Genomic DNA, 16,426 nt, shown 5'->3' on the forward strand with positions numbered 1-16,426 from the left:
GTCCCTCAGCCTTCTCCTCTCCAAACTAGACCCACCCAAAGTCCTTAGCTGCTCCTATAAAATAAAATACTTAAACTTTTATTTCCATTGGAATAATAATAATCATATATTGAGGAAATAACTATGGAAATGAAAGTGATAATGAAGAAGATAAAGCTATGGCTGAGAACATGTTACTGTTTAATGTGTACTGAATTACAAGTCCTTTGCCATACTGAGGCCTGATTGTCAAAGCTTAAAGAATAAACTCACAGGGATAAAATGCTGCAGGGGGGAGTGTGAAAAGCAGGAAACTCTTTTAAAATGGCCTTTGTGCTGACAACCATGTCTACTTTCCTCTTTCAAGTTTTGCATTGTCTACAATCAGCAGACAACTTGTTGCACAATTCCTTGTCTGCAACAAAGCTCAAAACACCTCTTTGTGAGGCCCTATCAATCATATGCTTGTCAGACCATAGTGCTGAATTAGTGCTGGAAGTCTCCACTGCCAAATAAATGGTCAGTGAATGCTGCCTATTAGCTAATCAAGTAGTATCATTCACACAGAAATAGCACTATCTCATTTATGGCCACCATCCCTTCCATTCAAGTTGCAACTAAAACAGAGCAGTTCAGACCTGCAATCTAGAGATAATAAGTAGCTGATTTGGCTGTTAGAAATGGAGATAAATGTCCCATTGGGTGTCAAGAGTAAAGAATTGGGGAAGAATAAATATGCCAAAAGGTTGTTTGTAGATAGACAAAAGTTGCAATAATAAAACTTAATGCAGAAGTTATACCTCCCAGACATCTTTTCTTCTCCTGCACAGTGGTTTAAATAGTACTTAGATGCTTGTATTACATAGAATAAACTATTTCTTTTTACAGGGACAGTTGTCACCCACTTTTTCTTTTATCCTTCTGACAGGTGACTAAGAACAGTGGTTTCTATTGATCCACGTGGGCCACCACTTAAGTAGTGGTGTTCACAGGGATGGATGCACCTTAGGCATTCCAACAGGTGATTAGTGAGCAGTAGACAAACACAGCGCCTTTCAGCCATTGTGAAACATCCCGGTTTTAATGCATTTTTTAAAAAGTCAGCATTAGAACAACTTGGAGGCCTGTGAATCCACTGGAGAAAAGCAACTTCCATAGTTGGATCTCAATGACTTGTCTCCTGGACTCCACCCAACTGGAGACAAACAGGTCTAAGTTCACGCCTGGCCTGTGTCATGGCCAAACAGCCTAGACCTTTCTTGATTTAACATTTTAAAATACGCACTGTGACAAGTGTCCATTCACTTTCCAGGAAGATATTTGTTCTTGTCTGTGGAAAATAAAATCAGGAATATAAGTTTCAATTGCAGCTCTGCAATGTAAAAGTGAATGAAATGTTTTTAAAATGGCATCACCCAAGCAACAGTCCTTTCTGAACCCATGACTTTCTGGTACCAACATTAGTATTTGTTTCTGGGAAAGTGAAAACTGTGCTGTAACTTTTTGTTTCCAAAGTGGCATGAAATTATCACTGCTGTTTGAGGCAGAAATAGAAACATGTTTTATGGGTGAGTGAAATAGGCCTATTAAAATATTCTTGAAATAATTTCTTTTAATCCTCTGGCCCTCCTGGTTATTTAAGTATTTTTCACATGTGATTTCCCATATGTAGTTTAAAAAACAGTTTCAGCCCAAATTGGTATGCTTGTTTCCACAGGGAAACATTGCTTCTTGGGTGTACAAGCTGTTTTGCCTGTGAGGATGGTAGATTTTGGCCTTAGCTCTGATTAGTAAACACAGTCCTGTTCTAGCATACCATCATTTTAACTTGCAGTAAAAACTTGATGCTCTAAAAGTAATATTTTTTAATTAATTAAAAAGTAAAACAACTTCTACTTTAAATGAATAGCAGCAGCTTACTTAGGGTGTATTATCATCTTACATTTCACCTTTATTTTATCTTAATGTTTTTTCTGTCCTAGGAAGTGTAATAAGCCACTCCATTTAAATAAGCTCTTTGCTAGAATATTGGAAAAAAAATTGACTAAAAAGTAATTTGAAAAGTCAAATTTAGCGAAGTTCAGACTTCCCCTTATATGTATCTGGCCTAAGATAATGAAACTGGATTCTTAGGAATTACATTCTAGTAAGAAAAGGGCGTGCTCTTTCTTTACAGAAGATTTTTACAAATGATCCAATTGTGACACTGCTACTCCATGAGCTGCAGACTAACAATTCCAAGCAGGTAAGGAGCCGTGGTTAGGAATTTTCCATCCAAATTAGAAAATGGTGATCTGACTAAACCAAATCATGTGAATGCTGTTGACACCTTTGACTGAGCACAGGTAAGAAGCAGGTTTACCTAAGCAGGTTCTTGTCCAATGGCAGCCTGGAAGGTAAGCAGTCTGGTTGGGACTTCCATGAGCAGCTGTAAATTTTCGGTGTCCTGGAGGGTGTTTTATGATTTCTGCAGTCCAGAGATAAACAGGCAAATCCCAATCTGGAAGATTTGCTTTCTGGTTCCTTCCTTGCCTGGGAATTACAATTCCTCTTTTCTCTCTGTGCAGCAATGAAGATTGTTAATGTATTTCGGTTCAGCATGAAATTTTATGTTTACATCATTGCTATTAAAAAACCTTTTCATAATGACAACTATTCCTTTAGAATGGAAATTCCAGTTTACCATGTCCACCTACTTCATGTTTCTTGAATTAGCAAAGTCAGTGCTTAAGCTAACCTCTCTTCAGGGAAGTATTCAATCAATAGGGACCAAATAGTTGAATGCCACAATAAAATTATCTAGTCAACTGAAAATAAAGGGATATTTTCCCTCTAGATTATGTTCGGGGTCACTTGTGGTAAAAGGAAGATGGAAAGGTTCTTTCTGAGCTGGATGTATTTTGCAGTGTGTGACTGAATGTTTCATATATGCCTGGAGGGATTTGTGTCAGTGCAGAGGGTTGTGAGTGAGCTGTGGAAATGCAGTCCTGGGAATGCCTCTCAGGAGGTTTTTCCCTATGAAGGCTGAGCCTTTCAGCCAGGAATACCCATTTGGTGTTCTCCTGAACCTGCTAAGGAGCTCCAAACTGCTGCAGGTCTTCCACAGGAGAGAGTCAGTAGTCATTCTATAAGATCTTCTGCTAGTCATCCACAGACATATGCTTTAATAAATGAATTTTCAGCTGTTAAAGAAGTCATTTACTTAGTGTCTTCAGCTTACTTCAATCTTGATTCATTCTCAGCCTCTGAGTAGGCTTCTCAATTGACTGATGCTTTGATAGCATTTTCTAGAATAATTGTTTCTGGAAAATGATAGCAAGGTAGCTCAAGTTTGGTAGTTACAGATGCAGATTCCTGGAAAATCATCTCTCTAAGTCCCCCTCTCTAATTTTTGCAATCAGGCTAAATTTGATTGTGCTCCACTGATTACAAGCTAGACCAAGCTCCATGGTTATTAACATTCCAGTTGGGATACATTCTGAGTGATGGTGTGGCTGAGAGGTATAGTTTTGAAGTAGAGTGAAACTGCTGGTTGTGTAGCAGATCTGATTTGTGTCCTTGACAATTATGAGTTTGAGTGTACACATGCAGTCCCAAATGTGCGTGCACATACAAAACCCACAGGTTCGAAAAGGAAAATGTCTAGTTTTTTTCAAATATGGACTCCAGGATGAATTTTTCTATCTGGCAGCTGGACTGGCAACTCAGCTTTTGAGGTTGACCTTTGCAGTATGGTGTGACAGAACAGAGACTTCAAATTGGATCTCCTCCCTCTCCGATCACTTCTGAGCACAGCCACTACTTTGTACAAGTGACACAACAAATTGTAGAAACTGGTAGGTCTGTGCAAAAAACTGTCTTGGAAAAGAGTTCCAACACTCTAAAAATTATCACGAACTTTTACAAAAATCTCCCTTCGAAGATGAATTTAAACTGTTCCTTGTAAAAAGGGTTTAGAAGAAATATGATTCAGATTGGCTATTTTGCATTCTATCAGGGAGACAAATGGGAGCAAGGAAGTGTTTATGACTCAGAAAACATTTTGTTTATCAGCATGATCTCAGCTCTTTGGTTCAAAACCTTTCCTGTTTGACACAGCGTGTGTCCTGCCAGAGATTGCTCCACCAGACAGGGTATGGCAGGGGCTGTGAGGTCAATGAGAAAGGCTGGAAAAGCAAGAGGAGCCAGTGAGATGTGGTGGCTATAGCTATTTCTGTTTTTATAGGAAAATTAAGAATAGGATTGCAAAGATGAAGCGATAAAAGGCATTAGAAGCATACAATCATGTACAATGAGTGTGAGGAGACAATGAAGCAATCCAGCTGATAAAGTCATAGAATAATTTACGTTGGAAGTGACATCATCTGGTCTGACTATCAAAGATCAAAGCAGGGTCAACTTCAAAGCTGGGTCTATCCGTCTTGTACTCATGTGTCCACACTGTGCACTCCAAGCAGTGCAGTCCAGGATCTCAAATTGGTTCTTGCAGCTTCCAGTGTCTCTAAAGACCCAGTAGGATTTGGAGCAGTGGTACAGTTTCTGGGAAAAGAAGCTTATTGCAACTCAGGTTGTGTTGGTGATGTGAACTTGTCTGGCATGGCAGGTGGTGTAAAGGAATGCCGCGGCACTTATTTACAAACGAACGGAGACGGGGCACTCTGGACCGGTGACATGAGCTGTTTATTCAGCACATCAGTCTCAGTACATTTTTAGGACAATGAAGACAGGATGTTAACAGCTCTCTGATCTACAGGAAATGCCAAGGGGGTGTTATATTACAGCATAGCATAAAACCATCTCAGCCTAGATTTCAGCCAATTACACATGGAGCAAAACATATTGACAAGAATTCTATCTAATCATATGAAACACACGTAATGGTAGTTAAAACAAAGACTTGTTCATGAGAGACAAAGCACAAAGGTCTATTCATACTAACTTTCTAAAGATATACTTTAAATAACCTTGTTGCAATCAATAAAGCTAGTTCTATAGAGGTTTATTGTGCTATTTGTCACGTATGCTCTACTGCTTAGAAAACTTTTCACTGTATTTACAATATTAACAAAACTTCAGCCTGAAACCTGCTCTTTTTAACCATTTTCTCAAAACTTTCTAACTTTATGAATCCCAACAAGGAAGACTACAAGCCAGATTTCATCATTAGGACCTACTATTGGAATAACTACCAATATAGCTGGATGGGACGTGCCTGGGCTTGCTGCTCAACCAAAAGGCGGCAGCTGTGGTGGTTTGACCTCAGAGACACCTTTGGCTGGCTGGATGCTGCAGCTGGGCGCTTGGAGGCGAGTCCAGACATGCAGGAGCTCAGGTTTACCTTGGCAGAGAAGCTTTAAGGTGGTGGCGAAGGAAAGGAGATGGTTCTGTTGGAGGGTTTCAATGCAGAGCTTTGTTTCTGGCCCACAGGCCCCTGAATCCAGCAATAGCTCCAACAGAACTCCCAAACTCATGTGTGCTTGCCCTTTTAACCTGGGGCAGAGGGGGAACCAAGGACCACCAGACAGGTACTGAGTGGACAGGCCTCAGGTGAAAGGGACACCTATATGGGCCAATGGCCCCCAGGGATGGAGAGAACCTTTTGAATGTGCCCAATCACTCGATGCTCCTCTGGAATTTCTGGGTTGATAGACAGTGCCCAGCAGGGGTCAGGGTGGGGGAAAGGAGGGATGATTGACACATCTGGCAGGGAATTATCAGGGAGGAATTTGGGGTATCTGAGGCAAAACCATGACATCACACCACAACAACCTACAAGTCACTTTCTTGTTCTAACTCAACCCCCAAGCCTCTACTGACATGACTTCTCTCACTTTCCTTTCTTTCTGTTTTTTATTCTTCAAAGTCCTGTGGAGACTCTTGCATTATGTCACTGTGGTGCTCTCACCTTTGCATGTAGCACAGAGGGACACTTTTGCCAAAATACACTCTATTTTCCTTCCAAAGCTCTGGCAATGCACTGCAGCCATGAGCTGCCCTGACCCATAAGTTATGATGGGTTCATGAATGCTTTAGGCAGTGCTGGGATTCAGAGGGTACACAGAGGAATCCAGCAGCTCCCATCCATACCGTCTCAGCCACTGAGTTCTTCCTGAGGCACACGCTCAGAGATTCATGCTCCTTTTGTTTGTACCTCACTAAGTCATAGTAACTTCAAGGCAGTAAATTGAATTATGAGTGGGGGCAAGAGGCCAGAACAGATTGCATTTCACTTTCTTCCCCCCCTAGGGGAATCTCCTTTTTAATATTATTTAATTTAGAATGGCATTAGAATTGTTCTTTAAGCTGCTTTTCTATCCATCTATATATTTGTTTTTCAATTTTTTGCTGCCAATACATGATGTTTTCCTTCTAATCACTTGCTAGCATGGTGATTTTTCTTAAAACATATTCAGATCACAACAATTTTCTGGCAAAGAAAAGCATGAGATTCACTACCCTTGAAATCTGCATCCATATGGAGGAAAATAAACCCCTTCATATTTCACTGTCAGAAAAGAATAATAGCCACAAAGTTATACTTAAATATTGAACCTTACAATATTCAAAAGAGAAGAAAACTAATATATAAAAGATACTGATTTCTCTGTCAATGATGAGGCATATTCTGATGATCATGATCAGATAATAGTTTGTTATGAAAAAACATGTGTTTCAGAATACTGTAAGAGGATGACACTGAACAGATTGTCATTACTGTCCATATGGTGGTGGTCTCAGGCTCCTGAGCAGAGTCTTCCAGTCATTTAGAAAGCTGGAGAAGAAGCTAATCAAATTTCCAAGTCCATCTCACTTTCTCTGCCCTGAATGCTAATCCTGGTTTAAGGTGGAAAACATCTTGAAATATTCCATAAATAGAAATGCTTAGCACCTACATTGTATTTATGTTATCAAGCTGTTCTTCTGTAATTTTCATGTGTTACATGAAAGCGGCAGAAATTAAAAAACTTGTCAAAACAAGTCTGTGGGCATCAGACTTGTGAAGAGAATCTGTAGATCCTATGGTTGTTGTTTGATTTACATACTTGGAAATAGCAGGATAGAGCTCAGAGCTTGTTGATTTTTGTGAACAAGAACTGCAGGTTTTCTCTGCTGTCTCTTGACTTGGGGAATACAAACTTCATACGAGCTGGGGAACAACTGTTCCTGAACAGAAAATGGACTGAGAACTAAATCTGTTTATTTCTATAAATGAGCTTTCTGAATGTTGAATCTTTGTAATTTTATTTAGTGTTATGAAATTGGGTCTGTTAGTATATTATTTCTTAGCAGTATTACAATGTCAAGAGGAAATACTTAAGCCAGTTTCCTCATTCATAAATGGTACAATCTGTGAGATTATCTTGTATTTTTTGTAATTAGTGGAATTTTTCAGTGCCTTACAAAAGCAAAATTGCCCCATTCACTGTTTTTATTTCTCTTTACCTAGTAAGGCTACTTGCATATAGTGACATTTTTATTTCTTTTTTAACTTGGTTTTTGCCTGTCATCCATATTCTTCATGGCAATTGTAACTGAAATGTTTTACTTTCCTAGAATTGCTTCCTTGTTCAAAACAGGTTCCCTTGGAGATGTCTCAGGGCATCCCAACACAAACTGGGCCCAGTGAACTCTTATTTGGAGGACGGAGGCAAGACAGGGCTATATCAGATATTTACTATTTCCCTTTTACTGTAGTCACTCACAAATTGTTTCTGTGTCCTTTTTTAGAATCCAGCATTACCAGAGTAGCCTTTTACCTGCCTCTCAAAAACTGATAGGTGCCAATTTCTTCTCCATCTGAATGTAAGGAATCTAGAAGAAAATCCTTTCAGCCAAAGTTGTTCATGAAATACATGACTTTATTGCTCTGCAGATGGACTCCTGCCACACTTTATAGCTCCTTGAGCTGAAAGGTGTGCAATCCCTAGGACAAAATTAAAATGTTGGCTACCTTATCTTCTACTGTTAAGTATACATTTTCCTCATCTTTTTCCCTTTAATTATTTAACTAGAAGATTGTCTGATTAATATTAAGCTGCCAAAGGGAGCTGTTCTCAGTGTATTATCTCATTGCTGATATATCTGAGGAAACTGGATGTTCTTGGAGAATATGTACATGTTGTCTGTGTCTTCTCTGCTGAGAATATTCCAATATTTTGTTCTATCTCTGAAGGATCCCTGTTCTTTTTTAAAATACACACCCTTTCTTGTGTAGGAACATGGGCCTAGTTTGTACAGTAATTGAGGGGATGATGATGCCCATCTTCTTTTGCTCTTTGTTTCACGGGGACCATGCAGACCCCAGGGTGGCTGTACTGTTTTATATGTCTCTAAAGTAAAAAAAACATTGTGATTCTATTGACACTGCCAGTCTTCTGACTGTTTTTCTGTCACCATCAGCGATATCTCTCCTTCTGCAGTATCCTGCTGTCCAGGTTTAGTGCAAATTTGGGGAAGAATCCCCCAAAGGATCTCCGGTGGGAAAAACAGATCCAATCGGCCCCACCCCCAACTGGTCCGGGAGGGAAAAATACCTCCTTGGAGAAAGGTGGAAAAAACCTGTTTATTAAACAATAAAACCAAAACAATATCAAACAATGAGACCCCTTGCCACTCTAAAAGAGATGACAAACTGAGAAAACCCCGGGTTGAAGCTCAGCTCACTCAGTTTCTGATCAGTCCCTCCGGTGCTGGTTTGTCGCAGACCAGGCCTGGCCCGGTGGGCCACAGGTGCAGCTGCCGGTGCTCTGCTGGGTGTTCAGGCCAGAGCAGTTTCAAGAGGTCCAAAGAAAAAGGAAAAAAAACAGTCCAGGGAACTTCTCTGCCTCAGCTAGCTAAAACTAACTAAAAAGCAAAAGAAGAGCTCTGTCCCGCTGTCTGTTCATCCACAGACAACACAGTCCAGGAGCAGGAATGTGGAGGAGGAGTGCAGTGTCTGAAAACAAACTGCGCGCTTCTTCTCTGCCCCCCTTCACTCTCTGGAACACTCTTAAAGATATAAAGCTTATTATTCAACATAAACAGAATGAGACGATTGGGGATAAAAGCATCATATAGTCAACCCGGGACACCTGCTATCACAGTGAAGATTTGGGCCCACTTCTCCATGTGGAGAGAGTGTTAGTCTTGGATAGCTTCTGTCTTGGTCACTTTGTGTACTGCATTTTAGCAGTCCTTTGTGTACTGCGTTTTAGCACACAGCATTAAGCAAGTGCCCTCAGGCACAGCAGTTTCCTCTTCCCCTTCTTTGCCATTACGTGTGCCCACCAGATTGATGTAAGTAGCATGTTAGCAGATGGCAGATATTATTTTCCTGTCAAACAGATAACCTGAAAAAATTGTCAGCTTTTATGAAAAAAGGGCTGGAAGCCCAGTCTTTGGCTGTAATTTATCAAAGTATATCTCATTTCTATTTACACCAGGTATTCACATGGACCCCAATCTTTAATGGCCATGCCCTGCACATTCACTGTGTTATTGCAGGGCAGATGACAGGGTGACAGTTTCTTGGGCTGCTTTATTTTTCTTTGAAGAAAGGGATAATCACCATCTATCTAAAGAAAGTCTGTGAGCCAGTGACGTGTCCACCGAATGTGCAAGCAGCTGCCCAGCCAGCCTGTGTTTCTCTGATGTAAAGCTGTCTTGGTAGAGAGGGGAAAAGAGCCAGAGGCACTAGAAAGGTCAAAACAGCTTTTGCTTTGAATGTGGTATAAGTTCTATTGTACTTGGATATTGGACACTGGGGAAATGCTTAAAAGATAAATGGAAAAGTAGGTGGTTTGTTATGATGTTTCAGACAGACAAGTCAATCCTGCTTTAGGTAAGCAGCAAATCTAATTGGCTGCATTCACTGCAACAGGAGCTGTATGACAGAAATACAATATGCACATTTGACTCTTCTTTCCTCTTTTATTTTTTTAAAAGATGTTTTAGTGCTTCACTGACAAAGGCATAAATTTCAATGGCTTTCTTTTGATTGTTGTCAGTTTAGACAAACGTGCCTGAAAAGTACTGTAAATACAGCATTTTACTTGAGGTATTTGTACAGGGATTTCCATTAAATGTGTACAGCCAGAGGATAAAATTAATCTGAAATTAATAATGTAGGGCTCTTCAAGAAGACTTAGCAAGTATGCCACAGAAATGGAATCCACAGATCTCACCCAACTAAATTTTTAACATTGTACTTAGAGTGTGGACTCAGAATGAGTGAGCAAACATTAGATATTCAAGAAATGTTTGCCAAGTCTGCTGCAAGAAGCATAGACAGCTAAAAGATGTCAACAGGGAATATTGTCATAGCACTAAGAATAATGTGTTATCTAGAGCTTAACACTGAACACCATGTAAACATTTAATCACAGAATAGAAACTACCAAATGCAAGCAGTAGCATGAGAGTTGCATTCACAGCCTTGCACTAATCAAGAAAGTTGTGTTTGTTGCTTCTGATGAATAAATAATTTTAATTTTTTTTGCATGATATGTCAGCATTCTATACACCTGCATCATTGTGGTGTTTGTGAGATCTTATTTCTACCTGAGACTGAATGCAAATGTTAATTTTTCTGTAGTGTGATGAGCCTTCTAAAGAGACAAGAATAATGAGAAACATGATTGTTAAACCTTAGGGTGCAGTCCTGGTGTTCATAATATATAGTCTCATATACACACATATAAAATAGTCATAATGCAAAGGCAGCCATTTTGCTTGACAACTTTATCACCATCTCCCGCACTCAGTCTCTCAGTGACATGTGCTGAAGCTTCAGGTATTTCATAAAGAGCCGAGGCTTTATTGTTTTAGTTACGGTGCAAGAACTGGTGGTGGGGGGTTTTCAGTGCCCTGGTGTTGTGGAAAGAATTCTTAGTGCATGAAACAGGTTTCACAGTATGTCATCACACAAACATTGTGCATTTTGCACCATACGTATACCTGGCAGGTTAGGGGAGAATATTTTTTCTTGATGGGCAAGAATGGTATCTTTATCAGAGCTGGGGTTGCCAGTTGTTACTCCTCATTTTCACCTTACGCACAAGCTGTCATCCTTCTAAGTGACCTCTTACTCTATCCATGGAAATGAAGTGTGTCATAAATTAATTTAATCAGAGCAGGACTCTCTCATTGCTGTAAAGGAATAAAAAGTGACCTGTTTTGTGTGCAAAGGACTATCCTCTAAACTTCTGAGATCAAAGCAGGTCTCAGATAGAGAAGCAAATTTGAGTATTCTCGGAAAATCTTATCTAAAGAGACAGATATTTTAATTATTATTTCCTTTGTTACGGAAATGTTATCTTTCTGCTGGTGTTAAATAGCTTAACAATAAGGTACTATCTTTTAGCTCTGGGCAAAAGTTGTTTCCATGTTAATGTCTCATCATAAAAGTTAATATATAGTTATCTTACACACATTTGGAACTCAAAGGGAAGTTGAACCTATCTTCATTTCATCTAAAATTTTCTCAAAGACATGAAAGATTAATCTGTTATTAACATTCGCCTGCAGCTATTTCTAAAATGCATTAGTTGGTTTCTGGGAAGTTAATTAATTCTGAAGGAATGATCAAGTGTTCTTAGCTTTGTGGGTTTTACATGGGATTAGATCCTTACCAAAAGTCATGGTATTTCAACAGTAAAGCATTAAAATGGGCAAGTTCAGAGCAATGCAACTTGACCTTTTCATCTTCCCAGCCCTGTAGAACTCCTAAAAAACTAATTTTCGTAAGTCATAAAGTGCCTATTACACCATAAAGAGCCGCAGTAACTGTGCTAATATTTTTGTTATTTAAACTGGTTTCTTATGTTAAAAAGATACACTTAGAAAGACAGAGAAGTCTACATAATAATTGAATATCTAGGGAGTCAGGCCAGTCTGCAGGCCTCTTTTGTGCCTATTCTGGTTCAACATTCTCTAGTCAGTCATGTCTATCCCTGACTTTCCTGTCAAAGACAAGTTTTTAATGCATTTCTGTTGAGACCTCACCCTTCAGACCTCTTCACAATTACAGACTGTTGCTTTAGAGACACTGAAGTCTCTACCCCAATTTGTATTATAAATCCCTTTTCATGGTGTTAGAGTCATTATTCATCACTGTCTGTAGCATTCCTGTTGCATTCGATAGGAGAGCTTCACTGAGGCTGGGATCTCTAGGAGAGCCTGAGGGGAGAGGAGGGATTGGGCATTGCTGCTGGGCTCTGATGCTTTTTGTAGACTCCAGACTCTCTCTGGTAATGTGAATTAAAGACCTCTAGTAATGGCTTTGAGCGCTAACACAGAAGGGATGAACGTTCATCGCTCCCTGAACAGGGCTGTGACATGAAGTACAACACATAACAAAGGAATGGAGGAAGTGTGCGAAGAAAAACTGAGAACCTGCAAAATAGGTGAAGGAGATGGGATGTGCTGCAATAGGAAACACTCAAACAAGCTTCAGTCCCTAAATCAAAATAATTAATAACACAAATAGCTGTTATTCTATATATCTGAAGATGTTAAATGGCTCAACTGAATGAGACTCAACAATATCCTGTCATTAAGGAAAAGGCAAGTGTCCCAGTGAGAGTGACAGCAGCAAGAGCTACCAAGGACATCAAAAACATGACTTGTGGGGACAGAGTTGAGGAACGGGGCTTTAGCTAGAGAAGGAGAAAATGGAGGGGAGACATGAAATCAGTTTTTAGCTCTCTGTGTGATAGCTGCAAAGAGAAAGTCTATCTTCTACAACTCTTCTGCTACTGGGATATAGTAAAAGAGGTTTAGCAGGTGAGATATGGGATTAGAAGGCTGGAAAACTTGCTAATGACTGGAATGAGTGAAGGCTGAAGCAGGATTTTGGGATTGTTGCTTTTTGTCTTTTCTGAACCAGCAGAACAGATCATCAGAAATTGCTTCAGGAATGAGTGATCCTACCTTTTGGCCGGAATATGTCTGACTTGAGCTCCCTGAGGTCAGTTCCAGAAGTACTGTCTATAGTATTATGAAATTCATAAGATGAGAAGGATGAAGTCTGTGCTACCAACTCTGTGTTAGTGGAGAAAGACGGACATGTGCATGTATTTGGGGTGTCTCAGTCATTAGAGCTGCACAAGGGCAGGTAATTCAGCTTTCCCTGTGCTTATTGCCTGCCTTGCTGCCTGGAGAGATTTGTTGGTCACCCAGAGAATCCTGCAGCAGAATTTACAGTCAGATTCTGGCCCGGGGTTTACATCAAAATCATGGACTTTGCCTGACATGTAGCTAATGCTGAAGGCTTTTCAGCTTTCTCCCACACCTGATAAATTATTTCCTGTGCTTTTGCAGGATCTGTGATTTGAAGCTAATTTCATAATTTACACCATATCAGCTCTGTAGCAGGAATAGTCTTTTGTTCTGCATTTGCACCATAGAGCTTCACAGTAGCACAAGAAATGTAATAATGGCACGGAGGGACTTGCTTCATCACTAAGGAGGCTTTTCTATAGTTTCCTTGTGCTTCTGTACATCTCACATACAATTACACCAGAGAGAAAGAGCAACCTCTAAGCAAGCCCATCACACTGACAGCTTCTTACTTCTATTCACTGCAGTGCAGCCACATGCCATGTATTAAAAAGAGTGCTTTAGAAATACCAAAATGAGCAATAACATCTGTAAGGCAAAAAGCAAAGGCAGTAAACAAACCAAAACAAAGCGGAACACATGAAGGGTGGTAGATTTTAGTGTCTGTTCCCCTTAAGGTATAGAACATTTCATAGATGATTGGCACATAGGATTGAATTAAAATGAAAAGCTTATTTATTTGCATGCTTTGAGAACTGCTGGCCATATGTAAGCCAGGGGACATTACATAACCGTCACCCAGAGTTGTACATTCAAGTAGTTTTCAAGTAAGTTTAGCAAAATAATGTTTCTTAATGTTCTTGTAAGTACTTCACAAAGCTATAAGGTGACAAGTCTCTGGATACTTCAGGAGCACAAATGTTTACCTCTGAAGTATACACACACCAACCTGAATACCTAAGAAACAAGTCGCAGTTAATTTTCTCGTAGTTCAATTCTTGTGTTGTTTTTTTTTTTTTTTTTTTCTCTCCTCTGCTACCTTTAATTTCATTTTACTATCAATTTGTTTCCGTTTCTTCACGCATCTTAACATCTTAAGTGTCTTAATTTCAGTTCATTTTAACTTCCCCTATTTTGGGTGGTTCATATATATATATATATATATTTCAGACTGAATTTTTCTAGTGAGTGTTTAGTGATATGGAGACTGTGGGCCCTAAGGGACCAAGGCAATGTCCAGGAAGTCTAGGTGTCACCTCTCCCTCTGTTCCCTTTGGAATCTCAGTCTCAGGATTATTTTGTATTTAAAAGCCCTTCAGTCTTTTTGGGAGGGTATCCCATGGAGAATTTAAATTTGTAGGTCTGGTTGCTGTTTTGGGCAATGCTTGCTTTATTTTCAGGGCTTCTTTACATCTAACAGATGAATGCTGGATGAATTTTCAAATGGGGAAAAATGTACTGTTTCAAGTGAGCAAAAACAAACAAGACACATACCTTTGAGCTAGCCTGTCAAGTTTCAGCTAAACATTTCTTGCATCTAACAATTTCATGTTGTACAAGCAGAGTTTGTGAAGAGCAAAGACAGGCAATTTGGTAAATCTATTTTCTGTAAAATACAGTTTGTGTGACTAATGCAAGAAATATGCTTTAATCTAATAACTAATTTTTTTCTGTATAAAGACCATTCCAAAACTTATTTTCAAAACTTTTGGGTTAGTTATATCAAATTGTATTACAAAAAAAGTTATTTGAACTTCATCTATTTCCTCACTCTTATGTGTCTACTCTGGTATAATTAAATGACAAGTTATCTAAGTTTTAAGTGTGGGGAGTAACTGTAACAGCAGTTGAATTTAAAAAGTAGTGCAAAAAAATGAAGTTGTATGTCAAATCTCTTTAGATCTTAAGTTACTATGATTGAAAATCCTGTAGGTCACATTTATTTTTATAAAATTACTATGCAAAAACATCAGTAGGCAAAATACAATCTGCATAATTGAAGCAAGTTAAATGATATGAAGAATGCCTTGAACAAACAGCTATGAGGGACATGTACTTATACATAACCATTAGTGTAACTCTGTAAGTCTACTTAGACTTAATTACAGTGCTGCAGAACTCCGCACAGAAGCTGTGAGATGTGAAAAGAGACATTTTGCATATTGCTGTAGGGATCATTGTATTTATGCAAGACACTGACATGGCTTTACTCTGAAGGGCTAATTGAAACAATTGGGTTTGACTACCCTGGCAATATGGAAACCAAGGAAGCAGAACAATGGCAAGTGCCACAGGACTGCTCAGCAATCAGAGCTGTTATCTGGTCTGACTTGCACATGACGTATCAAAAGCATTCTGGCGTCTTACTCCAAGCTTTTAATTTGATGAAACACACACACACACCCAACAGCAAATCTCATCCGAATATTTTAATTTTGCCACAAATAAAACATTGCACAATCCTGTCAGCAAGCCTGGAAAAAAGCAATCATAAACTGTTGCTACCCCAAGACACCTAGTTGGGAAAGAGTTAAAGTTTGACATTGATATCAATTATCACTACACTGAGCTGGAAATTTACATTATACTGGATACCTGACGTTTTGTAGAGAGGGGGAAGCAAAGTACTGGTTTATTTTTTCCACTGCATTATGATAGGAATTCTGACTTTTCAGTCTGAAGGAATGCTAGTGATTTGGAAGGAGAGCATTCTGGGAGAGCACTGAGATGGAGTTCTAAAAGCTAAAGTCAAGTTTCCTTAATCTAGAAAGAATCAAGAACAGTTGAAGAAGAAATTAAAGCCTTTTGTGTTGGATAACCACATCTGAAATATTTTAAAAGACATTTTAAAAAAATGTTCTCCACTGCCTGCTATAAATCCTCTGTCTGGGTGGATTGTAAAATCTTCCTGTGATTGCTGGATTGGAAAATAATATGAATAATGCCAAGACACTGAGTGATGCTAAATTTTAATCATAAACCAATATCAGCCTCGTAATAAATTTTAGAAGGATGTTATTCGATTACTATGTCTTATTTCATTGTACTACTATAAGAAATGATGTTGTTTAATGAGAAGAACTTTATGAAGAGTATGGATTCAGCACTATAAATTCTGTAGTGCCAGCATTGTATTGGAGCACATCACCACATCATGCAGATAGATGTTCCACAGGCTAGGCCCAGTTTTTGTGTCAAGCTTCTCCCAAATATAGTGAGGAGAGGCCATGCCTCAAAGAATTTTGTGTAACAGAGGCAAAGCTGAAAGAGGTAGTGAAGTGTATGGCTAACAAAAGATGCTGTCAAATATAATTTCTTCATGCATGGCCAGGTGTACACTGTGTAGTAATATTTCTGGGGTTTCTGACTGGGGAATTTGAAATGCTCCTCGTTTTTGGTAGTACTTGTC

This window comes from Melospiza melodia, chromosome 9 (assembly GCF_035770615.1).
Source record: "Melospiza melodia melodia isolate bMelMel2 chromosome 9, bMelMel2.pri, whole genome shotgun sequence".
Classification (NCBI taxonomy): Eukaryota; Metazoa; Chordata; class Aves; order Passeriformes; family Passerellidae; genus Melospiza; species Melospiza melodia.